This window comes from Sinocyclocheilus rhinocerous, unplaced genomic scaffold (assembly GCF_001515625.1).
Source record: "Sinocyclocheilus rhinocerous isolate Xijiao unplaced genomic scaffold, SAMN03320098_v1.1 scaffold135, whole genome shotgun sequence".
NCBI classification, from domain to species: domain Eukaryota; kingdom Metazoa; phylum Chordata; class Actinopteri; order Cypriniformes; family Cyprinidae; genus Sinocyclocheilus; species Sinocyclocheilus rhinocerous.
Window position 1 is genome coordinate 213,190 of NW_015632028.1, and position 18,592 is coordinate 231,781.

The 18,592-nt window shown below is 35.2% G+C and overlaps 1 long non-coding RNA gene across 1 annotated transcript in view; it reads left to right on the forward strand.

Moving 5' to 3' along the window:
- The window catches only part of LOC107742048 (uncharacterized), a 59,919-nt gene that overhangs the window by 718 nt on the left and 40,609 nt on the right, over positions 1-18,592 (forward strand). The window contains exon 2 of the long non-coding RNA XR_001640272.1: positions 13,341-13,537. This is a non-coding gene — a long non-coding RNA (uncharacterized LOC107742048). The remainder of the gene's footprint in view (positions 1-13,340; positions 13,538-18,592) is intronic.

The window sequence follows — 18,592 nt, forward strand, 5'->3', positions numbered from 1 at the left end:
CGTCAAAATAACACATTGTCAATATTTTTTGAGACCCCCCAAAATTTCACAAATCACGTTTTCAGGGGAGCCCATGTCTTATTAAGGGGAGCCGAGCTCCCCCTAGCTCCACCGTAGTTCGCACCCTGCTTATAATCACTTATTTGCGCATACACGTAGATGCTGTTTACACAAAATGTAAATAGTAGCTGTTTGAACCAAGTGTAACTATCAACAAACAAACACCGTTCATTGTTTACACTAAGTGCAAATGCTTTCACATAAACAAATAACGTTAGAAGTGAAATTTTGTATTAGTTTTGTCTTGAGTAATTGTGGACTGAGTTGAGAACACTGAAAATACAATGCCTAATAGACAGTGACAGGTCCACTCAGCTCACTCATGCAGTTAGATAATAACTGCAGATGCCTTTGCTAGTACTACTGGTGTTGTGCCCAATTCTGACCCCGGGTCCCCTCCAGATTATTGGTAGGTTTAGGGTTAGGATTAGGGGAGGGGTTAGGATAAAAGGCAATCAGGTATCGACTTCAAGGAGGGAGGTAATAATTTGACAGGGGTTCAAAACTGGGCACAACACCGGATTTACATAACAATCTGGGCCATACTGCACTTTTTAGATCTGCGGTTGTTGCCGTGGTTGTGGAAAGCTGTTTCTGACTAGGTCTAAATGGAAGAGTATTAAGCTGTTTGGAGGCCACATGTTAAAATGCGAGATAGCGTCAACACCTGGGGGTGTTTGTGGGAAATGTCTGCTGTTCTGTAAGCAGTTACGTAGATGCTCGGTGAAGCCGTACCAGGAACGGATAGTTTTCTCCTCTCATGTCACTCTACACCCCACAAAAGGTCACTTTCAGTCCGTCTTGATGAAAACGTCCCATGATGTAGTCCGCATGAATGGAGAGAAGTTGTGTGTGACATTTTTATGTGATGGTTTAGTTTAAGTTTTTAGTTGATTATTTTGCACTGTATAAAATATATACAATAAAAAGCAAGAAAATGCAAAGGCAGAGAACTAATAAGGGCTTATTTAAAGGGGTCATATGATGCGATTAAAATTTGTCCTTTCTCTTTGGAGTGTTACAAGCTCTTGGTGCATAAAGAAGATCTGTAAAGTTGCAAAGACTAAAGTCTCAAATCCAAAGAGATATTCTTTATAAAAGTTCAGAGTCAACCACGCCTACCTAAAACGGCTCGTTCTAACACGCCCCCACATACCTACACAAAATAATGTTCTTTTTAGCAACATCATATGACCCCTTTATATGACCAAACAGCTCTTTGGATTTGAGACTTTAGTCTTTGCAACTTTACAGATCTTCTTTATGCACCAAGAGGTTGTAACACTCCAAAGAGAAAGGAAAAATTGAAATCGCATCATATGACCCCTTTAAACTGTCGCTTCCGGCCAAAATATGAGTCCATAATCCATAATAAGCTTCCTCCAGTGAAAAAGTCCATCCTCTGTTTCCTCTCACGTCAAAACCCATCAATATATTTGTTTAGAGCTATTTTGGACTGTTTTCACTCATAAAATGTGCTTGATCTGTGCATATTTCTCTCCTGATTCAGACGAGATGACTTTTTCACTGGAGAAAGCAATATTTTACATAGAGGACTGTATTTTAGCTCAGGGTCACCAAACTCCTGGAGGGCCAGTGTCTTGCAGAGTTCAGCTCCAACCCTAATCAAACACACCTGAACCAGCTAGTCAAGGTCTTACTAGGTATAGGAACTTCCAGGCAGGTGTGTTGAGGCAAGTTGGAGCTAAACTCTGCAGGACACCGGCCCTCCAGGACCGATTTTGGTGACCCCTGCTTTAGCTGAAAGCAACGGTTTGAAGTTAAAGATGTCTTAATGATGGATTTGTTTCTTACAAACACAGCTTTTCACTTCACAAGACATCAATTGTTGGACTGGAGCCGTGTGGATTACTTGTGGATTATTGTGATGTTTTTATCAGCTGTTTGGACGCTCATTCTGACGGCACCCATTCACTGCAGGGGATCTATCGGTGAGCAAGTGATGTAATGCAACATTTCTCCAAATCTGTTCCAGAGAAACAAACTCATCTACATCTTGGATGACTTGATTTTCATCATATTTAAATTTTTGGGTGAACACTTCCTGAATAAAAATAAAAAAAGCCAAATACATACAGAAATGTTTATGCCTACATCAAACTAATAAAAACAGTATAATCATAACAACAAAAATATCAATACCCAGAGACAGGTAAATGTAAATAATTTAATAGTAAATATACTGTTTATTACAAATATAATATAATTAATAACATAAATGTAACAAAATAAATGTTTAATAGTTATAATAGTAGAGGTATATAAAGGTTTGATATCTGCACATATTCAGATTTGTTCTGAATTGTATGTTTTGAAAAAAAAAAACGATGCATATGACCTTCTTGCAGGGTTGGATTGATATTAAGCATTTTTCTCTCAAAGGGATTTATTATTATTATTTTTTTTTTTTAAATTTTCTCGGGAATTTCTCAGTTAAGCAGTTTGTTTCTGTAAAGGAAAGTAGTCTCTCATTGTGATTTCCACTGTTAAAGATGGCCTTTTCATGATCTTCAAAGTTTAATCCGAATCCCGATTTTAGATCCCCGCACATTCATTTCCAAATAGGAATAGAAAATTCCAAACTAGGTACCTCTTTGTGGATCTCGATAAGGAGCGCATTTGTCTTCATGCTGCATTCAGTCATAAACAAACGAGTAAAATATGCGAGCATGCTTCATGCATGAAAGATGTAACACTGGAGTCAATACTAATAGTTATGAATGAAAACCCAGATAATCTTCTAACCATTCATAATGGTCAGGAGAGGTATCCAAAAGAAAACAGAGGTAAGAGACATACTAACCTCTATATGAATGCGATCAGTTATCTGAAAGTTCAGTGTTCTTGAGTTCTTCACAGCATGTCTCATGACCCAGTTTGACGTCATTATGTTGTTGAGCTCTGCACGTAATTTTCTCTCGGTGCGATGACGAAATAGTCCCGTCTGAGAGACTGAAGCTCAGTCAGCGTCACTGCAGGGAGAGAATATTGAAACCAGCTCCAGCGTTCTGCCTGGTTCTTGGCATATCCACTAATGTGTGCTGATGCAAGACAGATGCATTTAAAGGATGCTTTTAGCTGAGGGGCCATTATGTGATAAATACTCAGACACCCATGCTATATGTGAAATACGGGCTTTCAGTTTTAACGTTTTAATTTAGTGCAATTAATTCAAAATAAAAGTAATGCATTATAAAATAGGCAGTTAATCATGCATATTTAAAAATATTTTTTTATTTATCACCAAAAATCTTGGAGAAGCATATATCGTTAACACATTGTCATTTGAATAGCTAGTAATCGTAACGATTTAAGTTTAATGAAAATGTACTACTAGCTTCATTGAAAGTAATAAAATCTTGTAGTTTATTAAGCATGTCAGATTCAGTAACACTCCGACTGGTTCAGTGAGTTCATTCTGTGAAATTTGTCAGCATGATTCACACGGCTAGTTTGTGAGTCATTTCAGTTGATTCACTAAAATAAGAGTAATATGTTCGTGAATTGGACTAAACTGGTTGCACATTTTGTTGTTGATTCACTGAATAGAACTAATTCATAAGAGTCATTTGCCCACAAATCTCTTTTTGAATTAATTAATTAACATATTAATTAATTACTTATTTAATTAATTAATTAATTGGAATAAACAAATTGAATATATATATAATTGCTGGTTGAAAATTTTGGTAACACTTTCTATGAAGCCCGTATTTATAATACTGTTACGGAGTAACCAGAACATGAGACTTGCGGATCCATGTGCAAAGCTTTTATTAAGACGTGGTCATAAACAGGCATAGGTCAGACATAGGCAAACTGGTATGTAGAAGACAAGGCAAGGGTAGTCCGGTAAACAAGCGAGGGTCAGTCGACGACGAACGTAATCCAACAGGGCGAGACTAAAGTGCATTGTGCTTTTGAATTTCTACAACAGATCTAATCGTGCCAGCAAGAGCAAAACTTTGGATCTAGTTGAGTCTGTACGGCTGCCTCTAGGAAAGAGAGCCGTTACATCAGGCTTTGTTAATAGGCGTTGCTAGATTAGACAAAAGCGGTTTCGTTGAGCTAGAGAATACAATTTGAACATCATTGTCAGCATTTTAGTAATCAGTCCACCATGTTCACATGACTCAGAGCTAGACTTCAAGTGCAAATGATCATGTCAACATTTCATCAAACACGCTAAAGCAAACCGCAAAATCCCCTTTCACAGTAAATGACCAACAGAATGGACTGTTTCCCATTGTTTTAAAGAGTTCATGTTGTCCAAAATGTGGTCAGGAGACCCTCTTTCCGGTGATGTCAGTGCCTCGTCTGAAAATATAAACAACACTTCAAATGCAAACAGCCTTTTGCTGCTATTGCATGTTGATTTAGAACAAACAAGAATGGGAAAAGGACAAATCAAAGTGAATGGGGGTTGTTTATGTGCTTGCTAAAATTAACCAAACTTCTAAACAGTTAACAGGAAAAATGTGACTTAAAGGAATAGTTCAGCCCAAAAGAAAATAAATAAGTAATTATTTATCCAGATTTCATTTTCTGTGGAATAAAAAAACATATATGAGATTTTAAGTGTTATATTGGTCATATTTTTTATATAATTATAGTGAAAGGCGACTGGGGTTTTCAAGCCTAAAAGCATCTTAGAAGTGGTCCATATGTATGGAAGCTTAGACAAAATCTCACAATTTTGACTTTAAAGGGGTCATATGATGCTGCTAAAAAGAACATTATTTTGTGTATTTGGTGTTTGAAATGTGTATGCGGTTTAAAGTTAAAAAAACACATTATTTTCCACATACTGTACATTATTGTTTCTCCTCTATGCTCCGCCTTTTTGAAACTTGTCGATTTTTACAAAGCTCATCGGTCTGAAAAAGCGAGGTGTGCTGTGATTGGCCAGCTATCCAATGCGTTGTGATTGGCCGAATACCTCAAGCGTGAGACGTGTTATGTTACGTCCCTTACCATACTGTGATGCCCTGTCCCGGCGCGACAAGACAAAAACATTAAAACCCATTATAAACGAGGCATTTGTTGCATCCAGTGGGGACATAATTACTGATTATAATGACTTATACTGTCTTTTTACGCGTTGCGTTGCATTGCGCCGCGTAAACATAAAACCCTGTCTGCATTTGTGATCTGTAACACTCCAAAGAGAAAGGAAAAATTGAAATCGCATCATATGACCCCTTTAAATTTCATAATTCTGAATTTTTTTCTTACAATTCTGACCGCCACAGTATTAAAAAAGGTAATTGCAATTTTTTATCTCACAATTCACATATTTCCTCACAAGTGCAATTGCAAGTTCTAAATTGTAATTCTGACTTTACATCTCACACTTCTGACCTTTTTTTTAAAAATAGGAATTCTGACTTTGCATCTCGCAGTTGTTATTTTTTTCTGCTATGGAATAAAAAAAATTAATTGTCACTTTTTATCTTACAATTATGACTTTTCATCTCAAAATAGCAAGTTTTTATCTCACACTTCTGGATTTATATCTTGCAAATAAAAAAGTAGCAAATACTTTTTTTTATTTATTTTTTATTCCACGGTGTAAATAAGCTTCCATCCATATGACAAACTGATTTGATCATTCACTGAAAATCTTCATAGTTGCCTTTGCACGCCTTGTTGAGTTAATGAGAAAAGTAACGATGTCTGATTCATCAATGAATCATTCTTTTGAGTCAGACCATTTCAATGAATCACTTGATCCGGTTCACAAAAGCTGTCTGAATGATTTGTTCAGAAATCGGACCATTTCAGCCCTCAAGTTTAACCGACTCACTCTATGATCCAGTGATTCAGTTCATGAATCATACTGACCTCTTTTATGTTTTTGCATCCAGGCCCATTCACTTTCATTATATTAATGAAATATTCTTCAAAAATTCATCTTTAAAGCTCCGCAAATGAGTTTGAAACAATATGAGGGTGATTAAATAATTACAGTATATTCATTTTTGGATGGACTACTCTTTAAAAATCCTCCATGTGCAACGAGAGCTGCCCTTTCTCCCAGCACAAACATTTCTGGCTGTATGAATGCCACCTGTGTGTGTGTTTACTGTGTGTACATTCATAACTGGCATATATAACCAAACTACCGTACTGTAATTGATCCCAGAATCTCCCACTTGCCGCTTTACTATTACGCTGTTGTCGATCTGGCCTCTGGTTTGTTTTACAGCTTTAAATACATCCCCATACAGCCACCTCAAAGTATGAAACATGACAGCCTTATGACGGATTACCCCGCAAAACTCTCTCATATACAAACCCACAGCTCAAGCCCTGGTCCTCTGCTCGTTTATTTTCATGCTAGGAAGTGGGAATGCCTTTTATCGCTTTTCAAAACAGCAATATATTGATATGTTACCTTTATAAGTGCAAATGCATCGTTTAATATATCATATTTGTACAATCAATAAATTAAATTAGAAAAAAGATGCTAATCAGATTAAATAAGTGTCACCAAAATCTATTTTTGCACTGCTGGTACAGAAGCTGCCTCTAAAGCAGCTTTATTTACACAGAAGTTACATTGCATAATGATATGAGATTAATGTTTTAATAATAATGTTTTGAACATTGAATTATCAAACAATTAACCTTGCACACCTGCGAGATAGGAGCATCGGTCATAGACTATTGTCAAAAATCAATATAGAGAAAAAAGTCCTGCTTTCAAAAAGTATCAAAATTGATTCAGCAATGCTCCAGTCCCATGACCTTCATCAGGCATTAGCCGATGAAAACGTTGACATGAAATGTTTTTTAAATATTATTATTATTTATTAAATACATTTTATATATTTAATGAAATTATATGTTAAATATGAAACTAAAACATGCTGTAGATGGTGACTAGTCTTAACGAGTGGGTCATTGATTCATTTATTCAACTGATTTGTTCAAACAATTCATTTAGGAGCAAAGCATGTGATCTTAATGAATGGATAACTGAATCATTGATTTGCTCAAAAACACTGATTCATTCAGTAGTGAAACACCACTGTGTGATGCACAACTTTGGTTTTTTTTTGTTCTATTTCGCCAACAAAAATAGTTCCGAACAATGTTAACTATATTGTGTCTAAAATGCAACTAAAAATATTAACTTACATTCAACTGTTTATTGAACTGTTATTTAACTGTAAAAAAAAAAATCAACATCACATTCCTAAATGTGCTGATATTTGGGGAAAAAAAGCAAGCTTGCTTGTGCGATATTGCTTAATTTTACTGTGTCATATAGACATATAAGAAAGAAACTCATACAGGGCTTTTTTGCCATCATATATTGAATTTTGTGGTCTTTCTAATTGCATTCTACTAGATAATGTCAGCTTCCAGATTGTTAAAACAATAATTCCAATATTATCATAGACAATATATATCACACCTCCTGTTGATATGAGTAGATTTTTGTATTTTCTGTGTAGTTCGCTCGTACGTAACTGTGCACAATGATGCTGGAAGGATGTTGATATGCAGTTTTTCAGGTTTCTAAGTGCTTTTTAACATGGTGCTATGTGGTTGCTAGTAGGGATGCACCGATACCACTTTTTCCAGTACTCGCCCGATACCGATACTTTTATTTTTGGTACTTGCCGATACCGAGTACCGATACCAATATTTTTATTGCATTTGTACATTTTTTAAGGGTGTTCTGGTCAGTTGCTAGGGTATTGCTTCTTGGCCCACTGTCAAGATATTCAGGTCTCTAGATGTGACTCTGGTCCCTCCATTGTAAGTCTATGGGATTTTTACTCAGTATGTCTTTAGTTTGTCCTCTTGTCCCCTTTTCTATTAGTATATTCGTCTTTTTTCTCACTGTTTTTCTTTGATAACACTGTTCCATGCTCTCGAGCCAGTCCGAATCGAAGTGCACCACAGAACTTCCTCTTTAGCAGACTAGACGATTGATAAATGATGGAAACTGGCCGTCCAGCTGGTTTCGGTCCAGATGGAATCAAGCAGCTGAGGAACATGGGATTTGCAGCCTGGCTGTAATGATTTTTAACAGTAATGTTTGCCCTGACTGATGATGCACTGGTGCCCAGATTGAAGCCTCTGACAAAACCCTGCTGGCCAGAACTGACCTCAAAACATGCTCTGACTGTCTGCCGCTGCCTGGTTCTCATGTTCTCTCCTTTCTCCTCTCAACACTCTCTTCTGGTCTTCCACCTTCCCAGAGGACAATTTTGTTGCTCAGAAGTTGCTATTTTATAACTCAGAATAGGCCTACTTGATGTAGTGGCACCAAGTGGAATTGCAGAAATATGCCCATATGCACATATAACTTTGTAATATATAAACACTTTAAATAATATATATTTTAAAATGTATAAGTTCAAAAAAATGAAAAAAGTTACAGTAGGTAAAACGATGGGCGATAAAATGATAATGATAATTATCGTGATACAATTTTCCTTGATAAAATGATAAGAAGAGTTAGATAAATATTCGATATAATATTTATGCGTCAAAAGCGTAGTAAAAACACTAGTAATAATACTGCAGCCTGCACTGTGCAGAAGATACGCGTCAAAGTCAGGCAACACAAAACTGTGTCATGATTTGAAACAATATCACTCATTAGAACATGCAGAAACTAAGAAATACATTTTTCTATTAAGATATTTGTTGTGTAAAGTGTTGTGGCAAAAACAACTATTAACAAATAGCATCACAGTGTAAGAGACAAGGAATCAAATTATATTTAAGGAAAGAAGTTTATTTTCCTTAAAGAGGTATGTTCACAATGTTTCAGCAGCTACCCTGAAACACAACAGACCTAAAATCACACTGAAAACAGACAGCCTTATTATACTGTTATCACCCCCCACTTCTTACAAGGTTCCTTCTCTGTAAATTTCCACTTAACCCCGTAAACCAAACCTAGCTGTTTTCAGAAAAAACAATGGTCCTTCTAACCCCCTGGGCTTTTATTATCTTCACATCTGTGAGGTCAACAACCCCTCTGTTCAAAGGCTCTTTCTGATCATTTGTTTTTACTGTGTGTTTGTGTGCCTTCACACCCGTGAGGTCAAAGGTCTTTATTTATGACTAACCCCTCTGTCTTTCCTGATTAAATTACCTGCACTAAAGACTTCAAAGGCTCTCTGTTTTACTGTGTGATGTCTTTGTTGCATTCCAGGTGACATATATATACATATTGAGAGAGGAACACAAGTTAAATCAAAAGGCAAAATAAAAAATAAATATAAAACCCCACACAATGTCTAAGAAAGTAAATAAGAAAGAGTAAAACATTAATTTTCCTACAACATAAAGAATTAAAGTAAAGAAGTGTTTGTCATGTTCTGATCATAAAGAGTCGTTTAAAACCACAATTAACCATCTGGTTTCTACAACTTTCACTTAGGAGCAAAAATCTGCCTTTAAACTTGAAAGAAATAAAGATTTGAAATTTATCGTGATAATTATCGATATCGAGTGACATGAAAAAAAAAATTATCGAGTGATTTCTTTTGACGAAAAATGTATACACATATCTGTAGGGGTTTGTGTGTACATATACTTTATTAATTTTTGAAAAAGAATAAAATCTGTAAGTTATATGTGCATGTTATATTTTATTTTTTATATAATTTTATATTTTATTACTTTCAAAGTTTTTTTTCGTGATTCTGACATTTACGACGGCGTTTTAGTGCCACGTTACAAAATAAAAAAATCTAAGATTACGAGAATGCAGTCAAAATATTTTGAGAAAAAAGTCACAATTATGAGAATTAAGTCATAGCAATTACGAGATGAAAGTTATAATATTTTGAGAGCATAGTCTATATTGCGCATGCAAATGGCCCGGATCGGGAGCAATGGGAAAAATCCTGGTGGCCTGGCAACTGATTTGAATATATATGGGATTATTAGCAGAAATCATACCATAATTTATAAATATACTCGCAGTCGCAGGGACAGTATGCTTGGATATAATGTTTCACGTCTTCGAATGCATTCATTATTCGTATTGCGCCGGCCACCCAATAATAGCAATAAGTGCTTTTGGTACTTTTAATATAAAACAGTCTCAGCTTTCAATTTCTGTCAGTTTTATAGTGAAATACAAACAATATGTCTTACAATAATGTGTTTTTCACGTTTTTTAATGTAGCGTGACAGATCACTGTATTCACCTCGGTTTAAGTGGCATGTGAATCAATCAACTTTTTGATTACAATGAGACATTCGTTTCATTAAATTGTACTGTTTTCTTTGTAAACATTCCACCACCTACTCCACAAAACCGTCTGTGGCATCCAACCTTTCATTCCTCACATGTATTTAATTAAAAACAGCAATAAAACGTTCTAAAGGTTGAAGTGAGCTCAAACTCGTTGACTTAGGATATATTGTTGTCTTTTCTGAGGTAAATAATTCGTAATTGTTACAACTTAATTCTTTTAATTTTGACTTTATTCTCAAAATATTTTGACTTTATTCTCATAATTTTAACTTTATTCTCAAAATATTTAGAGTTTATTCTCATAATTTTTACTTTATTATCAAAATATTTAGAGTTTATTCTCATAATTTTGTCTTAATTCTTTTAATTATTTTCTTTTTTCTCAAAATATTACAACTTTAACCTCGTAATCTAAGATTTTTTCATTTTTTAACATGGCACTAAAACGCCATCGTAGACATTTCTGATTTGAATAATTTACTTTTTTTTTTTTTTAATTGTATTTATTTTTCCCCCCAAAATTTTGGTAGTAGATGAACAATTATTTTGACAATTTTTTTAAATAACTTTTATTTTATAAATTTATACAAAAGTGCAAGTATCCTTTACAATATATTTATACAGTATTTATACAAAATAATTGCAATGATTCACATGTTTTTTAACCTTTCTTTATATATCTAATAATACTGTAAGATGGGAAAAAAGTGTCAAAATAAAAGCTAAAAAGTGTAAAAAAAACAAAAAACAAAATAAAGCTAAATATTTTCTAAATATTATTTTACACATATTTGTAATATTTTATTTTTACAGTCTAAATGGGCCTTTACACATGAAAATATACATGAATATATGAAAACGCCTAATATGGCAGTATCTGACCTCACAAAATTGAAAAACCACTTTGAACAGTTGAGATCAGCAATCTCGTATATGTGATGGTTGTTTCCTGTGGGTCGAGAGCTCACATACGTGACCTGATCCTTTTCCAAGAGCTGTGCCATATTCCTGGCTGTATGCTGCAAATGTGTTGCTGTTTATCGAGCGCAGTAAAACTTTGGCATCCGATATGGCATCCCTCTGGGTATGTGGTGTCTGTAAATGAGTGAATAAACAAAAACACGCTTCCATTCCTACTCTGACCCAGAGCAACCCAAGGATCTGCTCTGTTCTGCGTCCTATAATGGGACAGATGTGTCTATTTTGGGGTTCGTGCTCTTTATTCATTAATGGCAGCCCCTCAGACTGCTTACTTGTAGATATTCTTCAATTGTTTCCCAGAGGCTCCATTTTTACACGGTCCTGCAAATTTTTAGAGGACAATTTTAAAAAGAAGGGAAATAATGTCTTTTACTCTTGTTTTTTCATAAGCCTTGCTCAGATCGCGTCTGACTCAAATGCTGCTGAGCTTTAGTGGTGTTTATCATAATGTTGTGAAGGCCATAGACGGGGTTATCATTACGACTGGGGTTAAGTGGGAGAGACGGCCCATTTCTGTGTAATGTTGTGCAGTGATACATAAGGCACTACAGCACATCTGCATGCGGCTGCACAGTGTCATCAGTCCAATGCAGATGGCCAGAAAAACATCTTTCCACAGACCACTGAACTGATGCTTAAATTCACAGGGCCCTGGTGAATTTAATAATCTTTGGATGATGATTATGTCTGATTTGAGTGTTCAACTCCATACATGAGGCTCTGGTTTTATTCTAAATGTGGTGAATTCAATGAAAACAGAGGTCTGAATCATTCTTGTCAGTTCATTACTTGACTACTGGTGGCACTGGTGTGCACAAATTCATTAGGATTATATTTGCACAGTCAACGGTGTGTAGATGTGGGATCTGAACTGACAGATGATTCAGAACTTGGTTTTGAGAACACCAAGTCTTGAGCAATGAAATGGCAATCTCTGAGCAATAAAATGAGTATTAACTGAATGACGATTTATTGACTAATTTTGACAGGTTTATTGGCTATTCTAAAAACTTTACAGAAACCAAAAACTGTTTGACTTTCAATTTTGTTATTGGTTGAGTTGGTTCTGAAACGTTTATTCTTACACGTTGATGTGGAACTGCTACCCACCAAATCCTGAATGGCCAAATGACTCTTATAAGCTGGTTCTTTTTAAGTGAATCAAAATCATACCGTGTTACTAGTTTAGTCCGAATTCTGAACAAATGATTCTTATGAGCCAGCTCTTTTAAAAAGAATTAAAAACATACGTTGTGACCAGAGCAGTCCGAGTCCTGAACAAATGACTCTGAGCCAGTTCTATTTTTAAAAGAATCATGACCGCACAGTGTGACCAGTGTTATCCAAATCATGAACAAATGGCTCTTATGAGCCGGTTCTTTTTAAGTGATTCAAAAACATACACTGTTACCAATGTAGTGTAAATCTTGAACAAACAAATCTTATGACCCGGTTCTTTATGGAGAATCGTAGTCTTGATTCTTGCACAAATGGTTCTTTTAAGCTGGTTGAATGAATGAATGAATGGCATATGGAAGCACATTTGAATTGGTTTTTAGTAGTTTTATTTAATATGTAGTTCGAGCCAGCTATTAGATTGCATTTATGGCAAAGGATGTGGAAAGTCATGAAGCCTTTGTAAACATTGTTTGCAAGAATTGTTTTAAACTTAGATTTGTTGAAATCTGAAATTATGTCATCAGTTGTCAACAGAAATCTTCATTAGTTTTTTATCTAAATATTTATTCCTCAACAGTACTAAAATCATTAATGGAACCCTTCCAAGGAATCGAGACCAGAATTCCTAGCCATTTTCATGGCTGTTTACGGAAAGTTTTTTCCCAGTGCGACTGTGAAATATTTAACGTAACATTCATAAATCAGGCCACAGGAATGTGTATCAAGGAAATAAATACCATCTATTTTGATTCCAAGTCTCCATTTTCTCTCCTTACATTATTTCTCTCTAGGAGACCCAATTGAGACATTAAAGAGTTCTCCTTTGTGACTTTTCCTTTCCTCTGGCTTCTTATGTTCCTGATAGTTCATCAGGCATTTCCTGGACTTCCTGGTTTCTTGGCCCAGTCCAGCTGTGAGTCCACCTGCTCCGCTCGGAGATTCAGCTCGCTTTCCCATGACGGCTGGAGTCAATTAACGGCTCAGAAAAACCACAGCGTTGAGGTGAATTTAGATGCGACTGTCTGCCGAATGGAGAAAAAGAGTCCAACGCTGCAGTGACAGGTACATATGAACGCTGCCAGAATCCAACAGTCACGCATTCATGTCCTTGTTGATTCGTCACAAGCCGAGGCAGGGCTGAGTAAGCTGGCGGACGGCCATGTTGAATCAGTGCTTCATCGTATAAACATAATGCAGTGGAGATGAAATGTGGTATTTTCTGCTCTTTGTGTACCTGTCTTCACCATGTGGGTTCGAAACAAGGGGAACGTGTTGTGAGTCACTCATGGGATTTGGCCCAGTGTTCCTGTAACATTGGAAAATAGGCTTAAAAATGCTGTTTTTGGCATGGAGCAGCAGGTACATTAATGCGCTGTCAAGGACTCGACTTTGCTCAAGTTGTTCTGTCTTATATCACCCACAGGCACGCTGAGTGTCATCTGTAATCGGTCTTGATATACAGTAGGATCTGCAGTCTATAGTGGAGCATGTAACATTTCCGGATAAGGTTGTCCATTAGTGTGGTCCCATAAAACACCAACATAAATGGTAATTTCTTATTTATTCTAAGGTTTCATTCAGCTGCCTGCGGCATGTCTGAACCAGTGTTTTTTTTAGTATTCTTTACATACCCTAATAATATTTATTAATATTTGGGATTTATTAATATGTAATATTGATATTTTGCTTTTATTTTTATATTTTCACTTTTCATTTTTAATTTAAGTTTTATTAATTTTTATGTCATTTTTACTTTTTTTTCTGTTAGTTTTATATTTTTATTTAGCTTCATTTTTAGTAATTTTAGTACTTCAGCTTAAACTTTTAACTTTTCAACTTTTACTTGCCAAAGCGACATTTTCTTATATTTCTTATCACATGTGTATGTTTTCAGCTTTCAGTTAATGAAAAAGAGTTTTAATAGTTAAGAATAACACTGGCTGGGATTGAAATCTAAAATGCAAAAAAAACAACAACAACAAAAAAAAAACAATCGTCTTAGTGAGTACTTTTGCCTTGTTTTGCAGTAAAAATGCAACAAGCATCCATAAAATAAGATTGATTTTTGTTGTGTAAGTTAAATTGTGCAAATTAACACATTATTAATATTAGTTTTTTTCTTGTTTTAGGTGTAAAATTAAGTAAATTGATAGTTTTTTTGTGCTTAAAATAAGAAAAATCAAGCAAATTGTCTTTTTTCAATAATGCAGATTTTTTTATTTACATTTTTATCACAATAAAAGTGTTTAGTAAAAAGCGATTACAGCGATTTTCTTTTTATAATGATATATATTTTTTAATTTCTCTTTTTGCCCATAGCATGTCGCAAATAAGATCATTTTTATTATTCAGTTTCTTCTCATATACAGCAAAGACATGAATGAAGAGCAAATGGAGACTTGAAGAATGAAGAGCAAAAGTCTCCTGCTTTTTGGACTTTTCTTCTGAGACTCCAGTAATCCCACATTTGTATCCTCTGGAGTTTCAGAAGAGATCTCAACAATATCTCAAACTGTGCAAAAGTCAGATTTCAAAGTAAACTCAATTTTCATTACATTCTTCCAAAACCAAATGATTTAGCTATGCCATCCACATTATAGCGATAGGCTATACTCTCACTGAATGTCCACAATCGTCTCACTAGTGTCTCATAAGGAATTTTAGGAGAAACATCTGAGACAGTGTTGATGTCATAATTGAGAACACCAAGTCTTGAGCAATAAAATTAGTATTAACTGAATGATGATTTATTAAGTTATTTTGACAGGTTTATTGACTATTCTAAAAACTTTACAGAAACCAAAACTTTTGAAAAATGACTTCCTCCTTAAAGTAGACGATAAGCTCACCCCAAATGGTCAATCTCTCCATTTTATTGCGTCATCGGCTGCCTTTCTGGTTAGTCATGTTTGTTTGCATCTGTTTATTCATGTCTGGCTGTAGTTTTGTCTTCTCTCATAGGCAGGGGGATCTTGAGAATGAGAGGTGAATGCAGGCTGCTATCAGATCCAGACTGAAGTGGATGTATTTGGTGTGTTATGTGTTTTGAGACTAGAGCAAGTCCAGACTTCCAGCTCTTATCCAAAATGATAGCTGAGCAATAAATTTGACACAATTTTCTGACGACTCCATGGGAATATCAACAACATTTTTCATTCAGTATCGAAGATAAAACCAAATATTTAATATTCAAACCTTCTCCAGTTACGGTAATAAACACATCATCTGTGAATACATGTACTTTTTAACTGAATCATTGAATCATTCAGACTGAATCGTTCAATTATTCATATTCAGAAATTGATTTGTTGAAAAGAGCCATTTCTAAAGAATGATTCATTCACAAATCTGACATTGGAATCATTCAGACTGAATCGTTGAATCATTCAGAAACTTTCAGGTTTTATGAACTGGAGAATTTGATTCATTAAAAAGATCCACTTCTAAAGAATGATTCATTCGCAAATCTGACATTGACATCAATCAGGGTGAATTACTGGATCATTCAAGCTTTGCGAACAGGAGTAATTGATTTATTAAATAGGTCCCTCTCTAAATAATGATTAATTCACACATCTGATATCGGAATCATTCAGACCAAATCATTCAGGTTTTATGAACAGGTGCACTTGATTAATTGGAAAGATAATTTTCTAAAGAAAGATTTATTGACAAATCTGACATTGGAATAATTCCAACTGAATCATTCAGGTTTTTATGAGCAGGAGCAATTGATTCATTGAAAAGATCCATCTTGAAGAGTGATTCATTCACAAATCAAACATTGCTCTTTGTCATATAAACTCTCATGAAGAGCTAAAGCAGAAGTCGAGTTTTTAAGTGAAAAACAGCTAATTTTATTTTAATAATCTGCTTGCCACATTAAAAAAACAGTCATATAACTTCAAATATTATATGACTTTCTGCAGTCCCCATTCATTGTAGTTGCATGGAAAAGAGAGACCAGCACATTTTTCAAAATTTCTCCTTTTGTATTTAATGAAAAAAGTTTGAAAATACATGAGGGTAATGACAGAATTTTTAGTTTTGGATGAACGATCCCTCTAAATTCTTTTGGATCAGCAACTTAAAACAGATCTCATGTGACTCACGACTGAAACAAATGGCTGGCCGAATCATTTCAGAAATGCAGAGAAGAATCAACAAGTGGGTCTGGGCAGAGACAGGGTGTCATCGACGGTCTGGACTTCAGACTCCAAAACAACCCTACAGACTATAAATGCTGACTGAATTGTCAAGGAACTCGGCTCTGTTTTCAGGTCATTTTGAGCCGTACCTGCTTATCTTGGGTGGAGCAACGCATTCCTGTAGTTTGGACAGGTCTGCTCTGGCCACGTGCCATAGTATCGGGCCCGAAGCATGTACATACATTAGTGCACATTTTGTCGTTCCGTTGGGTGCGTCTGAAGTGTGTATATTTTAGCAAATCGTGAAAATCTACAATAGCAGCTGTCTTATAGGCTTATTTGTATTTGCACTAGTGGCAATATTGCGCAGGCATGTATTGTTTGTTTTGGTCTCCTTTACGTAAAAACAGCCTGCGATGCTCTGAATGTCATCTTTATGTTCAACAACACGATATAAACCCTCGGTAGAGGGTTGCAGTGCACTGTATCTCTACAAATCTCTTTTGTTTGAATGCGTGATGTACTCATGTGTCGGCCGACCACCCAGACGCAGGGTTATAACAATAACACTTCCACTTCCTATCGCTGATAACGCTACGGTTACGGCTGAGGGAATCTCGGCAGGACAGACTGTATCAGTCAAACTCGGTGCACATCAGAGGAGCAGACCCCTGTGTTTAGGAAACAGCTAGTCAAGCCTACATGTCTAAAATTTCCTCCCCGCTCATGTAAGCTAAACACACTAATCTGGCTCTAAACTGTCATTATAGCAACATTTGTTACAGGGTTAATGCTCTGAATGTATATATCTCTAGACCTTATTATGGATATCGCTTGCAGTGTCTTTGCCAAGTAGAGTAAGATGTGTTTCTGGACAGCGTTCAGATTTTTAAATCATAGTTATTGTCTTGTTCAAAATGTTTTTTATGAATTTAGCCAATATTTTGCTATGCTATATACATAAATTTAGTTCTTTTAAATGGCTTATAATTTTTAAGTTGAAAAGTTACTCTTCATATGTTCACCAAGACTGGATTTATTTGATCAAGATACAGTAAAAATAGAAATATTATTACAACTTATTCCTGTGATGTAAAGCTGAATTTTCAGTATCATCACTCCAGCATCAAGTGCCATATATCATTATAAATAGAGGTACTTGAAGTTTCAGTCTAATTTAAAGTCCCAATTTTACATTTGCTTTCTCTACAAATGGATGAATAAAAAAATAAAAATAAAATAACTCAAGCAGCAGTTTGGTGTTTTTTTTAAAAATTGTGAACTCAAACACAAACTCCTGAAGTTTAGATTTTATTTTATTTTTTTCTTTAGAAAGTTATACTTGGGTGTTTTACACTTCCGTTTATTTAGCCATTTATTTCAGTATTATTCAAGGCCTTTTTCAGTGACAAATTAGTCTATTTTATTTACTTTATTACTTTTTTATTACTCTATTATATATATATTTTTAAAAAGTCCAGGGATTAAAGTAAATAGAAATTTTGCTATAAAATAACTGAAGCAAAAGTGACTTTTTTTTTTCCAGAGACATATATATTTTCAAACTGAACACGAACAAACGCAAACAGTGTAGCAAGTAGTGAAAACCAAACAAACTATTTAACTTCAGCATCAAGTCGTAAAGGGGTCATATGATGCGATTTCAATTTTTCCTTTCTCTTTGGAGTGTTACAAGCTCTTGGTGCATAAAGAAGATCTGTAAAGTTGCAAAGACTAAAGTCTCAAATCCAAAGAGATATTCTTTATAAAAGTTCAGAGTCAGCCACACCTACCTAAAACGGCTCGTTCTAACACACCCCACATGTCTACGTCACGATGTGAGAAGATTTGCATAACGCCGCCCAAACGTTCACGCAAAGAAAGAAGGCGTAACTTAAAAATATTTGGCTGCACAACTGTTGATAATTCTAATAATAAATCAGCATATTAGAATGATTTCTGAAGATCA